Source organism: Euprymna scolopes, chromosome 14 (genome assembly GCF_053919585.1).
Source record: "Euprymna scolopes isolate OS-2025 chromosome 14, ASM5391958v1, whole genome shotgun sequence".
In the NCBI taxonomy this organism is placed as follows: domain Eukaryota; kingdom Metazoa; phylum Mollusca; class Cephalopoda; order Sepiida; family Sepiolidae; genus Euprymna; species Euprymna scolopes.
This window is the reverse complement of record NC_136495.1, coordinates 158,915,896-158,938,320: the sequence shown is the minus strand read 5'-3', so window position 1 is coordinate 158,938,320 and position 22,425 is coordinate 158,915,896. Positions and strand designations below refer to the sequence as shown.

General features: G+C 35.3%; 1 long non-coding RNA gene across 1 annotated transcript; it reads left to right on the top strand.

Moving 5' to 3' along the window:
* The first annotated feature begins 301 nt into the window (after nt 1–301).
* Nucleotides 302–20,454, top strand: LOC145293311 (uncharacterized). The gene is made up of 2 exons (XR_013869709.1): nt 302–559; nt 17,026–20,454. It is a non-coding gene; the product is annotated as an uncharacterized LOC145293311 (long non-coding RNA).
* The last annotated feature ends 1,971 nt before the right edge of the window (nt 20,455–22,425 follow it).

Sequence of the window (22,425 nt, the reverse complement as noted above, 5' to 3'; positions counted from 1 at the left end):
TATATGAGGATTATTTTGATTATTCTGACGACTGTTCTTATATTGGATATTAACAGTAGTTTGACTAATCGAAATAATGATGAAATGTTCGGTCTTAAAAAAAATGAACCTGATTTTTATATTTTCATATATTTCATTTTTTAAGGAATTAAACACAAAAGGAAACAGTATTAAAGAAAACCCAACAAGTATTAAGCATTGACAAATAAAATCTAAACTTGACAGAAAAACAATTCGACACATTACACTAATGAAAGGACATTTTTACACGAGGAACGAAATAATGATTACACCGTTTTAAGATGACTTAATTCATTGTTCTTTTGCAGTTGATTTTCTTTTTAAATAATTTCACGTTTAAATCGTATTTTTCATGTTTTTAATTTTTATTCTGTTTTATTTTCATATATTTTATTTCTTAATGAATTGAAGACACAAAACAAAAATTGTATCCATTTACTAGAGAAATTCTAACAAACAAAAATTTTCTGTTTTGAACGCAAAAGAAAGAACGAATTCATCTCGATTTTTTTTTTGTATTAAATTTCTGCAATTAAAGGTAAGTTTGTTTTTCTTCATTATTTTTTATTTTTTTATTTTTTTTTTACACTTTAAAAAAATTGCATTCAATAACTTTTAAAATAATCTTAAACATTAAAATAAGTTTATTTTTATTGCAATCCCAAAGTAATAAATAAATATCGATTCCGCTATGCTTTATAACAGACAAAAAAAAACGTATGAACGTGCCTGAGATTAGTGGGGGTGCTGCTTCAAAAATTTTACGTATTTTTTTAATATCGTGTAAAGGAATTCGAATATATAAATAAATATTTAATCAAATAATAAACAGACATTCAAATAAATATTCGATTATATAACAAAGACAAATAATCAATCAGAAATGGATAATACGCAAAAACTTTTTTATTAAAAAGATTTTTTTAAATTATGTACACTTTACAGAATAAAAATAATATATATACTTATTCCTTTTAAACTTTTCAGATTAAATAAAAGTTTGCGTTTTTTGTTGTTTTTTTTTTTTTTTTTTTTGCAAACAAACGAAAAACATTTTTAAAAATAACTTATTTTTTATAAAAACAAAAAAGAAAAACTTTGAAATTTACCTGCCTCCCTACGAGGGTTAATTTAGGAGTTTACTATTTGAAAATAGCGTTTTATTTAATAACAGTTTTATTTACAAAATTTATTTTTAAAGATGTATTTATAAGAAAACGTATTTGTAAATAAAATGCAAAATAAAAAAGTTTACATTTTTATATAGTGAGCAAACAAACAAAAATATTTAAAGATACAAAATTTTATTTACAAATCGTTTAACAACTTGTTTTTTATATAAAAAGAACAAACTTGGCTATTTACTGACCTTCCCATGCCGGTAAAGATCGACATAAAGTGGAGATTTATTATAAGAAAATAGGATGTCATATATAAGCATTATAAAACATCGAATTTTAATGGACCTTTCTTCCCCAAAAAATTAAAATTGTCTCAGTCCAGAAGGATTACTAATTACTTTTTTTAATGCGTATTATCTGACCCATCTACTAACAAATTCAATGTAAAGTTTTAAAATGCATAATTATAAAAAAAAAACTGTGTGTTTTTTTTTAACTTACAAACATTTTAATTAAAAAATCTTGTGTAAAAAATCCATTTTTCAAAGTGTAAAACCTCTAACATTGTCCTTGTCGGAGGCAAATAAATGCTAATTTTTTTTATATCTAAAACATACACACTAAAAAGATTTCTAACTAAAATGTATTTTTAACATAAACTGTTTCTTCGCTTTTTTGCTTCTAGGAAAAAATGTAAACAGTTTTTTTTTTTTTTTTTTTTTTTGTAAAGTTTAGTTGTTGCAAAATAAATAGCATTTAAAACTACTTTAAAGAAACAAACAAAAAGGCAGGTAGATGGAAAAGTAAATTTATTTTTATGGTAAGATTTATTTATTGTATATTTGGTTTTTACCCTTGGTCGCGTGTTAGCTTCACTGCTAAATTCCCGAATACTTTTAATAAATAAAAATAAACAGTTTCTGCATATTATATATTTCCGTCTGCTACCGAATTAAATCGCAACGCTAAAAGTGTGCGTATTTAAAAAAAAAAAATAGCACAATATTTTATGTACAAGAACACGTTATGTGCAGATTTTAATAATAATTTTAAAAAATATAAGTAAACCTCCTTTTTTTTTCAATAACAATGTTATCATATCTATACAGGCGCACACTCTAAGCAAACAACGAATTTCACGACAGTTCTTCAAGCGGCTTTCATCGGCTGCCTAAAGCGTCTAATCCGCGCATGCGTACAAGAGAATTTCATTAAGAAAGTGTAACTGTGAATTTCACAGCTCCAAGCAAGTTTTATTTTTGTTATTATATGAATTTGGAGATACCGACATTAAAGTTAATTATTTTATACTGTACACATAGAAAATAAAAAATAATAATAATAATAATAATAATAATAATAATAATAATAATAATAATAATAAACAAACGTATTATTTTTAATTTTATAATTAATATTGTGTAGAAATAACTTGGGGGTGCTGCTGCAGTCCCACAGCTCAATGCACGAGCCGCCACTGTGTATGAATCTCCGATTTTTAAAAAAATCTAACAATATTATTCAATCTGACATTTAGTTTTTTGTCACATATGTGTTTATTTAAATAAAACATTTGATTTTTGGGAATGTTTCTCGTAAACCTAAATATTTAATTCTGCGTTTTTGTAGGCACCGCCAAAAATGGCCGAAAATTAAAGTTGTTGTTGTTTTTTAAAACGAAATTACATTTATTAAAATCCATGATTTCTGAGTAACTTTTTTTTTCCAGAAAGATAAAATCCTGAATTTTATCATATAGAAAGCTGAATAATGTAAAACGTTTTCTACTATTTTTAATTAAATTTTAAATGTTAAAATTTCCCCAAAAGTTAACAATTGACATTTTTTGTCTTGCACAGCGTATATAAATATTTTTCAAAAAAAGTTTTTGAAAGAATTAAGTTGTTTATTTTTAGTCTAACTAAGATTTAGGCTTATTTTTTATGAGAATATGCAAAAATATTATAATATAAGTACCTGGATTTCAAATAATTCCACTTATTCATATAGGCAACCAGTTAATTCGCATCGATTTGATAGTGTTTACGTTCCTATTTATTTTTGTAGTTGATAAAAAGCAACCTACGGAAGACCAAACTTGCACAAAAAAACTTATTTTTCACTGAGGGAAATTTCAATGTATTATTAACGCTGAGGCTGGCCAGCACCAGATGGGTGACCATTTTGATGAGTTTGGTTTTTAATGTGTATGTGTGGGGGTTAGGCTCCCAAAAATGGAGGGGGGTTTAAAGCACTATAAAAATTAAAATTGACCCAGTCTAGAAAGATTTCTCCTTCATTGAACGAGGAAGAACTGTAGGGTTTTTTGACTACATAAGCAACCCCGAGGCTGGCCAGTACTAGATGGGTGACCATTTTGATGAGTTTGGTTTTTAATGTGTATGTGTGTGGGGGGTCAGGCTCAGGCTCCCCCAAATGGGGGGGGGAATTTAAAGCAGAATAAAAATTAAACTAAATTACATAAGCAACCCTGAGGCTGCAAGTGGCCATACTAAAATAATAACTTTATTTAGAAAGCCATTCTTAACATGGGGGGTGTTCAACTATTCTGCACTTTCACCTAATAATTGAATGAAGAAGGTTTAACCATTTCTTTTACAGTGCGTATTTTTCGCAGTATAAAAAAAGTACTGTTTCTAGTTTAAAATTAATTTTTCACTGTAAAGTTTCGTTTATGGCAGACAGACGAACAAATGTCCGCTATAGTTTCGGTAAAATAAAAATAAACACGTGTAATAATAAAAATAATAATAAATTTTTATTTACCATCCATAATTTTGTCTCGCAATGAAAAGAGAAGCGTCTCGTTTCTATGTGAGTGTCACCAACCAAAATTGGGTACTACTGTACTGATTCACGCTTGCACCGGTTTTGGCAGTCACGGTGATCCCACCAAATTATTTCAGCGCATATGGTTCACCGTAGTCGAAAGGCGGCAAACGTTATCAAAAAACTGATGATATAATTTTAACACAAAGGGCACAATATTTATCGATTTTTTTTGTATCGATTCTTCAAAGAATTCCCTGTTTAATAATGGTCAGGCATTATTCGGCTCGCTAAAAAAAATTTATTAATTTATTTATCAAAGATTTTTAAATGGCTTTTTCCGTATAAATATTTTTTTAAAAAAATTATTTTTTTTTTTTTGCTTAGCTTAAATTAATTATTTTACTTAACATATTCACCGAATTTCACACTCCAAAAGTCAAAAGCAGAATAATTAAACACAATCAAAGTTATGATATTCAGACGTCAAAATAAGGTATGTAAACAAGTGTTTTTTGTTTTGTCTTTTAAATCTATAATGCCGTCCCTTATAACAACGGAATATGTTTTGTTTAGTTTCAGATGATTATTTTAAGCATATTTGGTACCCCCCAAAAAAAACAAGGGGGGTTGTAAGCAAAAAAAAAATATATATGTAAATATCGTTTATGAAAAATAAGTACACTGTTATAAAGTTCATTCTTCTCTTAATAATCGCTGAAAATTTCGTATTGATTGGATAATTACCTGATTTTTGGTAGATTTTTAAAAAGACGGTCCGTCAAAAAGTACTTACCTGCCCCTCCCCCAGTTTTGGCGGTGCCTACTTTTTTGGTATTCAATTATTTTAATATTCTTTTCTTATTTTTTTAATCGTTTTGTCTCCACTTAATATGTCGCTAAAGAATTCAGTTTGATTTTTGATTACTTATAAATCAATATTTTAAATTTTAGAATGGGGATCACTTTCTGTTATGAAGTTTACATAAAATGACCACCTATTTATTGGCCATCACCAATAAGTAGAAACTAAATGTAGAAAAAAAAGGAAAAAATATTGGTAGATCTTTACTATCTAATCCAACATAGTTTACTCCATAAAAAAAAATAAAAATAAAAATCTACTTTTGGGGGCTATTAAGTTTCAACACACTTTAAAAAAATATCTGCAAAGAAGTAATAAAAAAAGAAGAAGGAGAAGAAGAAGAAGAAGAAGAAGAAGAAGAAGAAGAACAGCCTATCCTGCCTTGACAGAGTACAAAATAGACTTCGTGGCTTAGTGGGGGATGCCCTTTTCTCTACCCTGCAACCTCTCTCCCACAGAAGAGACGTTGCGAGCCTGTCCTTGTTTTATCGTTATTTCCATGTCAGATGCTCGTCTGAACTCCAATCTCTGGTCCCCCCTCGCCAATCTTTCACGAAAAACACCCGTCTAGCTGAATCCACTGTGAAAAATTTCCCCCACTCTATATCTGTGCCTAAATCAAAACGCAGATTCCATGAACAAAGCTTCTTTCTTAGAACTGCACGCCTGTGGAACTCTGTTCCGTCTGCCTGCTTCGCTCCAGACTACAACTTGGATGTCTTCAAGTCCAATGTTAACAAATTCCTAATGAACCGCCCTCTTAAGTAAACATTTCAGCAAATCTCCTCACTAACGTAATGTACTTGCAATAACCCTTATCCCTGAGTGGCTTCCGGGCCTTGATAAGTGGTGACCACTGTGTAAAAAAAAAAAAAAAAAAAAGAAGAAGAAGAAGAAGAAGAAGAAAGCAGTCTCAGAAGAGGCGGACCTCTGAAATGGGGGGGGTCACTTCTTACACACAAAAAACGATTATAATTTCAGTCTATGTACTGCCGAAGCATGTACTCTCTTGCCCAATCTCAAATTGCCCAGCACCGAGAAATGAAGCTCATTTTGTAGTTTCCAGCATCACGCGCACACAAGATTATGCGAGAACGCACGTAATAAAATGCTGGCCGCCATCTTTGTTTTTCCTTTTCTCAGCCTGAACTCACTCGCTGAGCACCCACGGCAAGACTTGTTTTTTCTTAGCTTCTAATCACATGCCTCCCTGATCTCAAGATCATATTTCGTAGTCTCTCATCCACTGTGGCGGTCGCCTCTCTCTACTTGACCTCTGAGGTGTCTCGTCCACCTCCTGTTGCTGCATATTCCCCTCCATTGCTTCGCCTTCCACTGGTTTGATGTCGAGAATATGCCTCGGTACTCTGTCCACCACGATGTTGTTTCTAGTGTTCCTCCCACACGCGACCTCTACTCCATTGTGTGGTGCAGCGCGCCCCCAGTGGCTTCGCCCATACCTCATCCCCAAGTTTAATGGTCCCTGTGGCCTCTGCCTCTTTGCTTGCCGGCTCAACCCTGGGATATCTCCAGGAATATGCGAATGTTGACAGTTGCGGAACCGTTTCTGGCACTTGTCCCAATCTAGGCGACATATTATACCAGTAAACAGCTTGCTCAGGTGAGGTGCCTCTTCTCTCCGCAACTGCCTTTATGGTGCGGTGGTTTCTCTCCACGATCCCGGTTGCTACTGGGTCCGTAGGCAGCTCTGAAAAATTGTTGGATATTCCACCTCCTCATTACTTCCGTCACTGCTACTGACTTGAATGCGGTCCCGTTGTTGGTGAACAACTCTTCCACGGGACCTCGCTCCAAAAACACCTCATCGAGGATTGCCGCTATTTCATTGCCTGTTCCTCCACATAGCTTCTTCCATAGGGCAAATCGCCTGGGCCCGAAGTCAATCATGGTCAGGTAAAGTCCACCCCTGTAATGGGTGACATCGCATGCCAGTCTCTCCCAGGTCCCACTCACCCCCAATTGACCAGCTTCATGCATGCTTGGAGCAGGATCAATCGACTGACATCTGTCGCATGTCCTGACCACTTGCCTCACTTACTCCTTGGTGACACTCAGGTCGACTTTCTTCACCAAGTACTACGTCCATATGGTGCAGATTGTGCAGCTCTCGCATGCCAACATCATCTAGATCCGATGCAGCAACAAAATCTTTCTTTGGCAAAAGCCAACTCTTCTTCACTCTCATGAGAGCATCTGCTCGGTTCTTCTCAGAAGCCACAATGTCTACGCGATGCTTCAAACAAAACTCCTGCATCAGCTCAGCTAGCATCCCAAGCCTGCGCTTCACAAACATCTCTGCTGCCCCTTTCGTTCTTATCCTTTTTTCACTTGAAATGAGGGACTTTAGCCAAGCAAACAACGTGGCAGAGTCTGTTTTGATGCAGATGTCATGCAGTCCACATTTCAAGGCCAGATTGACCTCTTTGATTAATGCATCTAATTCCGCTACATTGATGTGGCTGACATCACTTTTCTTCCTTAACCAGGCTGTGTCTTCTGCAACCACTCCTCGAACTTCCAAAACAACTCCTGTTGCCATGCTGCTTGCATCACACCACACAACTCCATCCAATGTTCGTGGTATGTTCCAGGTTCCCCGGACTGGGTCTTGCCGTTCTGCTTCTTTCAGGAGCTCTTCCATCATGGTGACCGTTCTTCCCCCCACTTTATCATTCCATCCTCTTCCTTCAGCATGCCTCTTTATGTAGCTGCATTCTGGTCTAAGCCAGCTAGCAATGGGATAATGTTCGATCAACTTCCCATATAGCGAAAAAGTTCCCGTCTGTTGAGCTCTTGCTCCAGTTATGGGATCTCGTTCCCCCTGCAAAACTCTAGGCTGCCTGACACACCTCGTTTCAGCCTTAGCCCCAAAGCAGCCCCTCTGTCTAATTTTTCAGGTGCTTTGGTGACCAACCCAAACCTCTTCAAATGAGCCACCACCTCCTTGGCAGTTACCAGAGTCTCATTCACCAGAATGTCGTCTATGTATGAACTCACTGTCCCATCTCTTTTTCCCATTGTCTACAGAATCTTCCTGAGGATAGTTGACATGATCTTGGGTGCCGAATTCAAACCGAACCCCACTCGCGTAAGGCAGTAGGTTTTGCCTTTGTACCAGACTAACTGGTATTTCCAGAGCTTCTTGGCGATGTGGAGTTGTAAATAGGCAGATTTTAGATCTACCAACGTAAACGCGCCATTCATCTGCCTCCATTCTCTAATGGTCTCACTGCACACATCTATGGTGTCGTCTCCAGTATGGCACTTAACATGTTGGTTCAGCTCTTAGAAATCCAGGACCGGTCTTACTTTCCCTTTAGTTGGTTGCAGAACAGCCATCCAAAGCAGCAGTTTACCCTCCTCAATGCATCGGTCCACTTCTTGTTCAAACTCCTTTCTCGCCCCTCCTCTAAGCGAATTAGTGTAGCATGCCACCCTTTTTGTCAGCGATGGCGCTTGATGTTTCCATGCCCACTCCACCATCCACTGCTCTCCGTCAAATTCGGCTCGGAAGTCCTGATCTTTGATCAACATTTTTCTTTCCTCCCCGGCCATGTTGGTCCCTCCGGGGGCTTGCTCTGTCACTGCACACTCAGCTAGTCCGAACCTCACATTGTTGCATGTGATGGTAACGCATCCAAGTCGGCATATAAAATTCATTCCAATGATGGCTTGGACGCTAGACACCAGATGATCGGTGACAATTGCATGGACCCTCATCCAGTGTTCAGCAATATCAATAGTGATGGTCTTCCTCCCTCGACACTTCACTCGCGACCCATTGAATGCCGTCACTTCACCCTTCCATTTCCATCTTCCGACCAGGGTTGTGTGCACCATGGTAGTTGTACAGCCAGTGTTGATCAGGGCCATAACTCCCTGTCCTTCCACCATGATCTTCTGCTTGGGCATCTGCTGCGAGTGCGCCACTATTCCCGAATCAAGGCGGCCGCTGGCGCATCGGCTTCCCCTTGCCAGTTTCCCGAACTCATGCATTTCACCGCTAAATGGCCTCTCCAATTGCATTTGTAACATGCTGTCCATTGTAAGAACTTCCTGCAGTCTCTTCTCATGTGTGGTCCGCCACATTCAAAGCATCCCACCCTCGGGTTCGGCAGACTCTTGCCCACATCCTGCTGTATCATTGCTGTTGTCCCTCCAGACTCTGTGGGCTGGGTGCTCACCAAGATCTTTGCAGTTTTGAGCAGCTAACTCACATCTAGCGTCTCCACTCCTAGGACCTGCTGCAAATGTTTTGATATCTCTTCCGGGAACCCGGTAACGAAAGTCATCTTGACTACGTGACTCGTGGCATGTCCCCTGATGCCCGACAACTCAACCAATCTCCTTATCTCATTCGCGTAGACATCAACAGATTCACCAGTCCACCTCTTCTCCTTCAACTTATTAAAGGCCTCGAAAGGCCCCTCTGCAAAAGCTTCAATCAGTCGACCCTTAATGGCGTCCGCATCACCCTGTTCTCACTCGCTGAGCTCCAAATAGAGGGCCAGCGTATCCCCTTCTAGAAACAGTGGTATTACTGCAGCCACATCATCCAACTTTTGAATCCTTGCCACAAGGTCTACTTTTTTAAGCCACGCCACCACATCACCGTCGCCATTAAAAGGCTTGATCATGTTGCTTAAGCCAGCATTGGCCATCGCCGAAATAGCTTGAAGAATAAAGCAGTCTCAGAACAGGCGGACCTCTGAAAAGGGGGAGGGGTCACTTCTTGCACACAAAATACGATTATAATTTCAGTTTATGTACTGCCGAAGCGTCTACTCTCCTGCCCGATCTCAAATTGCCCAACACCGAGAAATGAAGCTCATTTTGTAGTTTCCAGCTTCATGCACACACAAGATTATGCGAGAACGCACATAATAAAATGCTGGCCGCCATCTTTGTTTTTCCTTTTCTCGGCCTGAACTCACTCGCTGAGCACCCATGGTAAGACTTGTTTTTTTTTAGCTTCTAACCACAAAAAAAAATAATAAATATTTAAAATACTAGAGAGAGGGGTCACTTTCCTATATGAATTTAACGTAGAATGAACACTTCATCACCAGTTAGTTGTCAACAAGATGCGTAATCGTTATGTTTCCAATTTTTATTGCAAGGCGAGGAGGAACATTTTTGCTTTCTCACATAGTTTTTTGTAAGATATGGTCGCATTACTCGTTTCAAAGTAAATAAACGCTTCAAAATAAGTCATAAAACGACAACACATTTATCTGGGTAGAAGAATGGGTGCTAGTGCAGAGAGTGATCTGCGCTATTTTTTTAATCGTATTTCCAAGTTTAATTAAAGTTTTATGATATGTTTTTTTATTCAATTGTAAGGTATAGAATAGGTACAAAACACCCTCCCCCTCCCAATGTTAAGAATGGCTTTTTAAATAATAACGTTATTATTTACGTCCGAATCACTCTCTGCACTAATACTGAAGAGTGACATATCTTAGCTTTGGTAACATTTGTTATATATTTGCTTTTTTTGTTTGTGTTTTGACCTCTGAAAATACAATTCAACAGGTAAGTCTTTGGGGGATTACTGGAAGGTCACTTCCATACCACTGTAACAGTTATCCTTGCTCCTCCTGGACATGTAATCCTAATATGCGTGATCCAGTTTTAGCTGTTCTGGGGTTTTGCTTGGCAGACAAAACTTCTCCAAATGTTCATTAACATAGATTGCAGAACACATATGCTCATTCACGAAAATGTTGTCAGTATAAGAAGACATAGCTGCGTTTATGATTTCATTCTGACTGGGGACAGCATTAACAATGGCCCCCAATATAATAGAGGCAACATTGAGCTCAAATCTGACTCAGGGAAGACAATATCATTGTCCCTTGATCTTCACTGTTTGGAACAGTCAAACAGATTTGTCAACATATACTTGCAAATAGGCATAGATCCAGCACTGCAACATATGGACCTTGCTGTCACCATTCCCTTAATTTTTGCAAGAAATCATGGAAGTATACACATTCATGTATTCATTTAGCTCTTTTATAGCAACCATGAGGAGGATGAGACCCTTTGAGGGGGCTGTATTTGTCCTCCGGATACAGTAGCAGCCAGCCGTTATTGATCCACAGTTGCAGTTCACGATCATATTCCTCTTGAATTTGTGCTGGAACTGAATATTCTGCAAGACTATGTAATTCAATGTAATTGGAGGTTGGTCCCCAGCCGATTTCCACGATACAGTTCACTTCCGAGTGTTCTTTTCATACTCTCTGGAGAAATCAGGTTCAGTAATGGTGATAGCAGCAAAATTTGTTTTGCTGAAATGTGGAAAAGTTACCTCACCGACACTAGACACATCTGCTTCTTCCAGTCGTTTGGTAGCATCCAGCCCAAGCAACAAATCAAATGCAAGTATCTATCCAAAAATAAGGTGTTTATGTGAATGCTCAGCTTAGCACCAATGTTAGCTTGTACTACTACTCTTCCACAGCAGCTAAGTGAGCTTCATTCTGCTGGGATCACAGGAGTCACTTTCCTTGTCCATTCCTTATAACACGACTTGTGAACCATTGATTGCATACATCCAGTATCCAGTAGAGCTGTATGTGATAGTCCATTGATGCAAACAGTTACATTTACAACAGTTTGAGGAATGAGATTGGTGCTGAAATTCCCACCCCTGCTCATTTTCTGGACAAAATTGAGTAATATGCCCATACCGTTGACATCGATAACACTTGATATTCTTTGGGAACAGCAGCACCTCTGATTGTCTCACTATCCAGTAGACAACTGCTTGCCCTGTAATTTTGTCCATGACAATTGTAACACCACTGAGAAGTATTTGTCTCCTTAGGTGTGCTTCGTGCCAACTATGCAGCTATTGCATCCTACTCTGTACCTCAAGTGCAGTTTTTAAAATTGGCACAAGTGCATGCCAGCACATGAGACAGATGTAGGTTATCCATCCTGGATGATTCTGGTAATAGATCTTCAGCATGCTCAGGCAATCCAGCAATGAATACATATTGTACGCACTCATCCGATACATTGCCAAACAGGACCACAAGCCTTCACAGTTCTGTTAAAAATGCACCAACCATCTCACCTGGTTGAAAGCAGCATGCTGCAGACTGCTTCCATGAAGCAAAAGGATCCAAGGCAATTGCTGGACGACATACTCGATACGTTTGACCTGACTCAGTTGACATCAGTTGAGTTTTCTTCAGCCATTCCACTTTGACTGTTTGGAATACTGGAATAAGCTTTGAGGCAAAGGCCATAATAGCAGAAATAGTTCACGAGAGAAGGGAGAAAATAAAAAATATTGTTATCACATATGGCAGCACCACTGCGATAACTTTCAAATCAACTGGATAATAAATGAACACGATCTACAGTTTAGCTGCTAGTAAGTTTGGTGGAAGCCCAAACTTCATCCACCAGGTATGCACGTTATTCATCATCATCATCATCATCATCCAAAAAAAAAGAAAAACAGAAACAAAGAAAGGTCATCCACTACAATTATGACATATTTTAATTTAACCTTTTCTGATTTATTCCCTGGATCATTTGTTCCGGTTCGTTCTATTCGTTAATCTAGTGTTCTTCTGCTTATAATAGATCATCATATTTGTAAGCCTGTTGAACTCCCTTTCTGTTGTGTTTTTTCTTACCTAGAATCTTGGTCTTTTCCAAAAAAAGGTAAATATGTACCTGTTGCATTTGCGTTGTATAATGTGGTTTCATACCTTGTTTGTAGCGACTTCCATATAAAAGAATGTTAACTGTTGAATTTGATTGAAGCAGATTTTAAGAAGGCAACGATATAATATCTTGATTACAAGGAATGCATGGAGACAATCTACTGATAATTTTTTTAAATTCGAGTTTAAAAATCGTAGAATAGTGTAGGGTAACGTATGACTTGACTAGCACGTGTGCATGATTCAAAGGGTCGGTCGTTGAATGAAATGAAAGAGAAAGAAAGGAAAAACTAACATGGTGAGATAGTTTGTTTTATGGTGAATAATCACGTGACTGAATGTTTATGCAAATGAGACTGGTCAATAAAAGCAGACGTGAAGCGAGCATAAGGCGAGTTGAAAGAAGGCATGTTACTTCCGCAGATGTGTGAAAGTCAGCTAGAAAGATCATTGCGTTTGGAAGTCAGAAGTTTTGACAACAGTGTCGAATTTAACCGAGAAATTGGTGATTTGAAGTGCAAAATAACAAACATTTGTACTTATTTAATTATAAACTTTCTCATAATAGAAAACAAAAAAGAAAGAAATGCAAATTTTCAGTTTTATTATTTAATGTGTATAACATCTGAGTAAGTTTAAAATAATAGTTTGAATAAATATGAATGTGTTGTATTCTCATAAAATATTTGGTTACATTTTCAAACGAAAGTCATTTATGAAATACGGTGATCATTGGATTTGCATAAAAACATAAAAAATGAAAAGTCAAATAAAGAAAAAATACGGAAAATAATGTTGAAATAACTTCAATTGCCGATGTTTCCTTCCCAAAATTAAAAAGCAAATTCATTCTTACAACAGTTGCTTCCTGGTAGAGGTTAAACAAAATGTCTGTTGATCTCACTTCCTTCCTTTCTCCCCCTCTCCCACTTCTCACGCCATTTTTATTGATTTTCCCCATCAGATGACCTGAAAACATGTGAATTAGGTTTGGTATAAAAGCTCAGTAAATCTCTCTTTCAGATCCCACTTAAAGGTAAGTTCGTTATTGTTGGCATTTTTACGTACAGCCACTCATGGCGCAAATACGTTGATGCTTGCTTCTTTGATGACTCTCACAAATAAATTGAATTAAAACCCAAAGAAATATGGTTAAGTCTTTTTTATCTGTTCATGGTAATCTAAAAATCTATTATCTTACCGATATTCAAAGATGAAGCATTAAAATACTGATAAGTAAACAATCTGTTTACAAATAATTTTAGTGTCTAAATCAGAGGTAAGCGGATATTTCTCCTAAAATATAATTTGCTTGGAATAATACAATTGGCAAGTTGGGAAATATATGAGGAAAAATAGAAAATGTGGTTGTTCTAAGAAAGGAAAATGTCAACATCAATCAATATGTGTTAATGGTATTGTCATCAAATGTTTAGTTAAAACCTAAATCAAGCTGTTAGTTTAGATGTTTAATATCTGCTTATAGTAATTAAAATATTGAGTTTTACTAATATTTAAATATCTAACATTTAACTGATGAGTCAATGCTTGTGGTTACAAATAATTTTTATGTTCAGATGATTTCAGGGTGAACGGATATTTACAGTCAAGGAAGCCGACACAGAGGCAATTCTGAAGTCTTACAATATAAGGAAGACGGCTATTAAGGTCCAAAGATTTCTAGCATCTATAGCAAACGGTCATTTTGCTGCTTGTCAGGTGATCATTAAACGTACATAAAAAGATAAAACAAAAATAAATTAAAACTTAAAATGCAAAGAAAAGCAGTTAGTGTTTATTATCTGTTTATGGTAATTTGGAAATTCGTCATTTTACTGATATTTAAAGATAAAACATTAAAACACTAATAAGTTAAACACCTGTGGCTACAAATAATTTCAATGTTTTGCTCAATTAGCAGTAAACAGATATTTCTCCTTAAAATCATTAGCTTGGAATAATAAAGTTTTGAAAATTGCTGAATAGATGAGATTAAATTGAAAATGTAGTTGTTCCAAGGAAAGAATACGACAATATCAATCGATATGCATTAGTTGCATTGACATAAAATGTTTGGTTACAACCTAATAACACAGGTTATATGTTTAGTGTCTGTTCATAGTGATGTACTTACTAATATTTAAAGATAAAAATTCAACACGCTCATGAGTAACAAATAATTTTTACGTTAAGATGATTTAGGGGTGAACAGATATTTACAGTCAAAGAACCAGAGACAAATAGGAATTCTAAAGTCTAGCAGTCCAAGGGAGATAACTCTTAAAATAGAAGTTTTTTCAGCATCTAGAAACAAATTGGGAAGAGCTGGGATTTTGCTGCTTGTGGAGTTGGTTGGGAATATGCTTTTTACTCACATTCACCCCTAACAGGGCATATTGCCACTTGTACATAAGAGACTACTATTTGTGACAATGCCTAGGAAAGATTAACAAGATGTTGGTTTACATTAGATTTAAACTTCTGCATATCAGATGTGGCAACAATACTCCATGCATAGACAAATGGTGGCTTTGCAGAGGTATAGGATATTCTCAGGTGGGAGTAGTCTTCTAGCACAATAGAGGGAGTCCACCTTCCTTGCAGCAGTCTTTGTAATGTCCTTAATTTATTTGTTCTAGTTCATATTGCCTGTGAATATTAGATGAGAATGTCTTAATTAATATTGCAGGGATGAGATTAGGCTCACATACCTTGGAGGCATCAAAGTTTTTTTTTTACATCATGGACATGAGAAGAGATGATTTTCACATCTTCTAGTATGGCTTCAATCCATTTGGGAGGGAGTTGTTTGTTGGCCCTAAGGTGGAGTTGGAGACAAATCACTGCACAAGCAGTTCCGCTTTCTCAGTTGCCATGCATGCAACCTTCTGGTTGTTGGATAGTGGGGGAATTACTGATAACCCCTTTTTCAGTACAATATTATAGATTTTCTATAATTTTGCGATTCTATTTATCTCTTACAATGATTTCTAGCATCTATAAATGTTTGCCTATTCGTATTTATGACATACGAACTTGTAGAATGCATACTGCCTATGTGCAATGGCAACTGAACAATTTGTAGTGAACCATGGGGGTGAGTGGGGCTTGCTATAATACTTCCATGTGGGAACATGTGCTTCAATACCCACTTTGTACCATTCAGTTGTCTCATTGGCACACTGTTCAACAGGAAGAAAGAAGATATTGGTCGATTGGGCATCTCTGGTGTGTTTTCTGATGTTTTTCCAGTCAGCCCTTTTGTAGTACTTTGTCTTCTTGAGCAATGGCTCCTCATGTTGGGGTTGGGATTTAAATGTGATATCCATTGATACCACTCAGTGGTCTGCGTTTCCAAGTGAACTGGGGGTATTAGTTACAGAATCTTCGGGTACTATCATGAAGAATAGGTCTAGACATGAAGCCTGCTGGTGTTTACGATCTGGGAGGTGAGTTGGGAACATTTTTGTCTATGTGAGTGAAAGGAACTATATAGAAACTATAAATAGAGCGTCTAGCTGCATCTGTGCAACCTGAAAACCAAGCAAATTTTTATGGTGGATATTGTAATCACCAAACATATGTATTTCGGCGTTTCTATCTAGGGAGAGTGTTGTATCTATACTATCAAAAACATGATCGATTAGGGTATAGTCCGGTCTTGGAGAGAACAGTAGAGAAAGTATATGTAGTGGGAGCACAATTGCTAGTAGTTCATCATAGAACATTCTATTAATGTACTTATAAAACATAGGGATGCAACATTGATAGTTGGAGCTTAGACAGATGGGGCACATATTACATCTCCCTCTTTTTGAAACATGTCTAAGATGAAGATAGTTGTGATAGTTGTGCCTACATGCACTTTGTAGTTGTTTAGGATTTCTCATGTTTGAAGCAGCCTTTATAATGTCTTCTATAAAGTATTTGAAAATTAGTAATTTAAAAATGTGTTTGTATGAATATTTACTGATAAAGACATTCAACTCGTTGATAAATTAAACGCCTATCAAATAATATAATATTTCCTATATTCAAAATGAATTTTGAGTAAAAAGATATATTTCCTCAAACAAACGTTATATTAGAATAATACGATTGACAAATAAAAGATTACAAAATAACAATTATAAACAATTAAAAATAAAAGCACAGAATTTGTAGCTTTTCAAAATTAGTGATTGCATATCTGTACATCAAGATTATACATGTGCTTGAGTAAAATTGATATTGTCTCTTATTCTAAGAATGATAATAACATTATATATATATATATATATATATATATATATATATATATATATATATATATATATATATAAGGCTGAAAATCAGAAAAATGCCAGGTTGTATATACTTTGGACTACATCCAATATAGGTTGGTTTTGTGTCAAGTTAGAAAATATTTTGGTATTTTCTATATTTTTTATTAAATTCATGTAAACAACATAAATTAAATAGAATACTAATATATGAATATCAATATTAAAAATATTGAATTTCATTTTTTTATTTACAGATGTTCCTGCTTGAACACTTTTATTGAATTTTAACGGATAACAATTTTCTTTAAATACAAAATGAATTCCTTATGTGGGAGACAACGGCAAAATATGTGCAATTTTTTTTGCTGAATACTAATATTTTACAATTTTTTAATATCATACATCGTCAAATTAATTTGTGAAATATATACATGATGTTCAACTCAGAAGTTATTAAGAGATTGCAAATTGCAGAAAATCAAATTTGCTTCAACGTTTGTGAATTAACACTGAAAAAGCGAGAAAAATATACTTTTGAACAACATTGGTAATCTTGTTTCAGGACCATTTTAAATGAAACATGCAGGTACAGAAACAAGAAAAGACACATCATTGTGAAGTGTGTGGATATTGTTTTAGTAAAAAATCAAAGTTAGTGAGACATATGAGAACACACACTGGGGAAAAGCCACATTCTTGTGAAGTTTGTGGTTATTCATGTTCTGAAAAGTATGATTTAGTTCGACATATTAAGATTCACACTGGAGAAAAGCCACATTCTTGTGAAATGTGTGGATATTCTTGTTCTCAAAGATCAACGCTAGTGAGACATATGAGAACTCACACTGGTGAAAAACCACATTCTTGTGAAATGTGTGAATATTCTTGTTCTGAAATATCAACATTAGAGAGACATATGAGAGCGCATACTGGGGAATATCCACTTTTTTGTGAAATGTGTAAATATTCTTGTTTTGAAAAATCAAAATTAGTAACACATATGAGAACTCACACTGAGGAAAAGCCATATCATTGCGAGGTGTGTGGACATTCATTTTCAGTCAAATTCCGTTTAGAGAGACATATGAGAACACACACGGGGGAAAAACCATATCATTGTGAAGTGTGTGGTAATTTTTTTTCTGAAAAAGCAAAGTTAGTTAGACATATGAGAACTCATACTGGGGAGAAGCCATATTCTTGTGAAGTTTGTGGATATTCTTGTTCTCAGAAATCAGATTTAGTGAAACATATTAGAACTCACACCGGGGAAAAGCCACATTCTTGTGAAGTGTGTGGATATTCTTGTTCTCAAAAATCAGATTTACAGAAACATATGAGAATTCATACTGGGGAAAAGCCACATTCTTGTGATGTTTGTGAATATTCTTCTTCTGTTAAATCAAAGTTAGTGAGACATATGGCAACTCACACTGGGGAAAAGCCATACTCTTGTGGAGTGTGTGGATATTCTTGTTCTGAAAAATCAACATTGTTGAGACATATGAAAATTCACAATGGGGAAAAGCCACATACTTGCACAGTATGTGATTATTCTTGTTCTCACAAATCAAGCTTGCTGATACATATGAAAGAAACACACAATTAAAAAAGCAAAATTTGCTGCGTTCTGTTCTAAGAATTCGCATTTGTTCATATTATAGATAGAGGGTATTAAATGAAACAAACCTGAAGGAACTCACGATTGATGAGATTATTTTAAATTGCAATAAAACAATGAAAGGGGAGTATATATGGACTAACTTGACGGAAAAATGCTTTAAAAACGACATATTATTTGAAAGATATAAACATGTTTTTATAGGAGAAAATAAAATAGAATAATAAAAATGCTTGCGAAAATATATAACAGTCATAAAACGACAACATCTATATTCAAAAGTATAAATATACCAGTTGTGATAGGAACAAATCTGAAGAAAATCTTGGAAACAATCCCTGGAAGACCCAGCTGGCACAAAATAAAGATAGCAGCTATAAAGGGAACCACATCTATTCTTAAAAGAGCCCTCAGATATTAATTTATATCGTAACGACATCAAATGTTTGCTCCAGGACGACGCCCCTTGATCACTTAAAACAAACAAAGTAAAATAATAAGAAAGAAAATAATTTCAAGAACTACCTGGCAAATATACCCGGTGAACCGACTTTCACAAATATTCAAACGATTGCACTTAAAGTGAAAGTTACAATCTTAAAGATATCACAAAATTAAAATGTATAAGATAGCAGGTGAATGCCTAGAATTCAGTGGGAACCATAGAACACAATGCCAAGAAAATAAAAAGGAAAATAAACAATGGACACAGTAGATATTGAAAGTAATCCAATGTAAGTAAAACAAATCTGAAATGCCACAGTCACCAATTACACTTGGGATTTTATTAACTAAGAACAAGTTCAATATTAAAAAATCATACATAGACTACTTAGAACATTTCTGGTTAGAACAGCATCATTTCATATCAACTATAGTGTTTGTTTCATGAATCTGTTGATTTGTAAAGAGGAAACAAAAATGGCTAATAAAATGAAATACTACACCATATCATCATTACAATGAGATATTAATTCCTAACAATCTGCTGTAGAAGTTCTTTACTTTAAACAATGCTGATGAATCCACTATCTTACTACAACACAGATGTTCTTTCCTGACCTGGTTTTATACATAATCTCTGAACAATGCTCGTCAGAAGGGTACCTCAAAAAGACCAAATATAATTCAGCAGGAAGTGTTTGAGCATCAATTACCAGTTGCATACAACACCCAATAAGCACCCGTCTAGCTGAAACCACTGTCAAAAATTTTCCGCACTCTTTAACTGTGCCAAAACCAAAACGTAGATTCCATGAACAAAGCTTCTTTCTTAGAAATGCACGCCAGTGGAACTCTCTTCCGTTTGCCTGTTTCCCACCTGACTACAACTTGGATGTCTTCAAGTCCAACATAAACAAATTCCTGATGAATCGCCTCCTTAAGTAAGACACTTTATCAGGTCTCCAATACTAATGATTACTGCGATACTATCCCATTCACGCAATAACCCTTATCCCCGAGTAGCTTCCAGACCTTGATAAGTGGTGACTTCCATGTAAAAAAAAAACTATTAATCTCTGGTGTGTTGCTAAAAAATGAACAATCAGAATTCAAGAGGAAGTGTTTTGGAACCAAAAACAGAAACAAGATCATTACTAAGGCTGTAGAAATTAGCAGAGAATTCAAAGCTTTGCTTGGATTAATTACCGAAATGCAGATGAAAGTGTGCCACACTTGTGTCCGCTACAATGCTTCACATATATTTATGCATATGAGAATTCGTACTAAACAAAATTAATCAAAAGTCTGAGATATAACTCTAAGTTATAAAATAATAAAAAATATCAGAACATGAAATGACTCGAAAACAAAGTAAATTAAAATAATAAAAAATATTATGGCATGAAAACAGTAAACTTGTAAGAAAGTAATAAAATTGTTGTGGTAGGTGCAACTCTTCTATTGAAAAAATATGTGAAATTAGAATTCTTACAAGAACAAGTTGTAGCCAAACTCTTTGAAGATAAATTACATCATATGTAGTGTGTGTTTGCCTTTATAGTTAATAAATATTATTTATCCAAATGATAGCACATTGGATAGAAACTTGTTCATGAAATTTGTGTTTGTTATACTTTTAGTATTGTTTGATCTGCTGGAGAAATAATGTTACTGTTGTAGATCCGTGCTAAGGGTTATAAATGAAAGAAACCACAAGTAGTGTAAATTGTATAAAATATAATATGTATTTATTATAAAGAATAGAGGAGCCACTAAAGTGGTATGAGAGGAACGTGTTCGTAGCATGCGGTTAAACATGGTATGAATGTCTCCGTTTAGTCTCTGAAACCAGTGGTATTCATAAGACTGGTTGATTCCACTTAGTATTCAAATAGGGGTGATTTGTACCCCATAACAGTTACATATACGTCTTCAACGATTTAAGCATTTTCTCATTAATTTTACATCCTTTTTTGGATGTTACAGCATTGTTTAGCCTACCCGTTATGGAATGAAGTTCTCCGGAAAAAAAAGTTTCAAGTAGATTTTTTTTTACAGTGAAAAAACAATTTGTTATGATACCAAGCAAAAGGTTTGATTTTCTATATATATAAAAGCGAAAATGTATGTGTGTATGTATGTACGCTTTTCCTCAATGTCCACAAATGGCTTCTTTCAGAGAAGCGCTTGCTCGGTTAACAACTTCTTAAAACTGTTTATATCATCTATAAATTGTAATATCTCAGAGTTATCCACGGAGCTCGCCTGTCTATTTAATTTTATTGACTTTAAAACGTTAATTATTTCACATTTCCTGCATTGGCACGCGTTACATTCGGTTTTCGGTATTAAAAAAAGCGAAACTCGACTCTAATCACAGGCCGAAAGCCAGTTGTCTCTGGAGAGCTAAGTAACGCTTGTTCAATGTCGACTTCGTCATATCAGAGTGTAGCTTTCATTTCGCTCCTCCTAATAAACAAACCGATTTATTCAAAACTGTCCCGCACAAAATCGTAACTGCTGAATACCTATCGCCGTCACGTCAATCAAAAACGCGCACCTGCTTTTTTTAAACACTTTACTATTTTCCAACTGCGCGTCGTTTTTTTTTTTTTTTTTTTTCACATTTTCGGGTTTTTTTCACATACCCCGAAAAACACCCGGGCAACGCCAGGTACCCCTCGCTAGTTAGGAATAAAAGCTAGTAGTAAAGATGGGGAGGAAATGTCGGTGGTTTAAACTGAGTTATCTCCCTGTGGCGAGTTCTAAAAATCTAAACACAAAAATTTAAAAAATTCAAAGATATCTATCTTCAACATGCTGTCATGAAAACGTGTTTTTCCGCTGTAAAAAAAATTTTTTTTTTTTTTTAAACTACTCGATCAAATTAAGTGAATTTTTTTTTTTTTTTTTTTTTTTTCGGAGATCTTCAATTCAAAACGGATACGTTTTTCCGATATTTTCATTTTTTTAATGTCTTGATTAAACTGTACAAGTGCCTTTATTTTAGATAAAAACAAAGAAAGAAAAAATTGTAAAATTTATTTTTAAACAGTTTTAAGATTTTTTCAAGATGTGTATATTTTGGGCGGTTTATTTGAATCGGCAGACGATCTTTTCGGGCCTTCTCATTGGCTGTTCTGGGTCACGTGATGTAAATAAAGAATATCCGAAGTTTTCTTGTTTAGTAAAATTAATAAATATAATCAGATTGGAAAATGTTTCCAGGCTGCTTAGCTCGATCTTTTTCTGGTCTCCGGAGAGACATTTATACCCCTGTTAAAATGTTTCTTCATTAAAATCTTTATAAAATTTTGTAATTAGTCGAGACGATTGATTTCAAAATTGATTCATTTGGGCTATGATATCCTTTCGTAAAGTAAAAACTTTCGACAAGACTGCAGTTTAGGTGGAAAAATAATCTCGAACCCTTTATGACATAAAAGGAACAAAACTCCCTAATCACCGTTATGTTACTATGCCAACAATATAAAAGCAATGATGTCGATATTTCACAAGTTAACAGTTTTAAGCAGAACTTCTTTTTTTTTTTTTTGAAATATAAACAATATGAAAACAACTTTTTTAA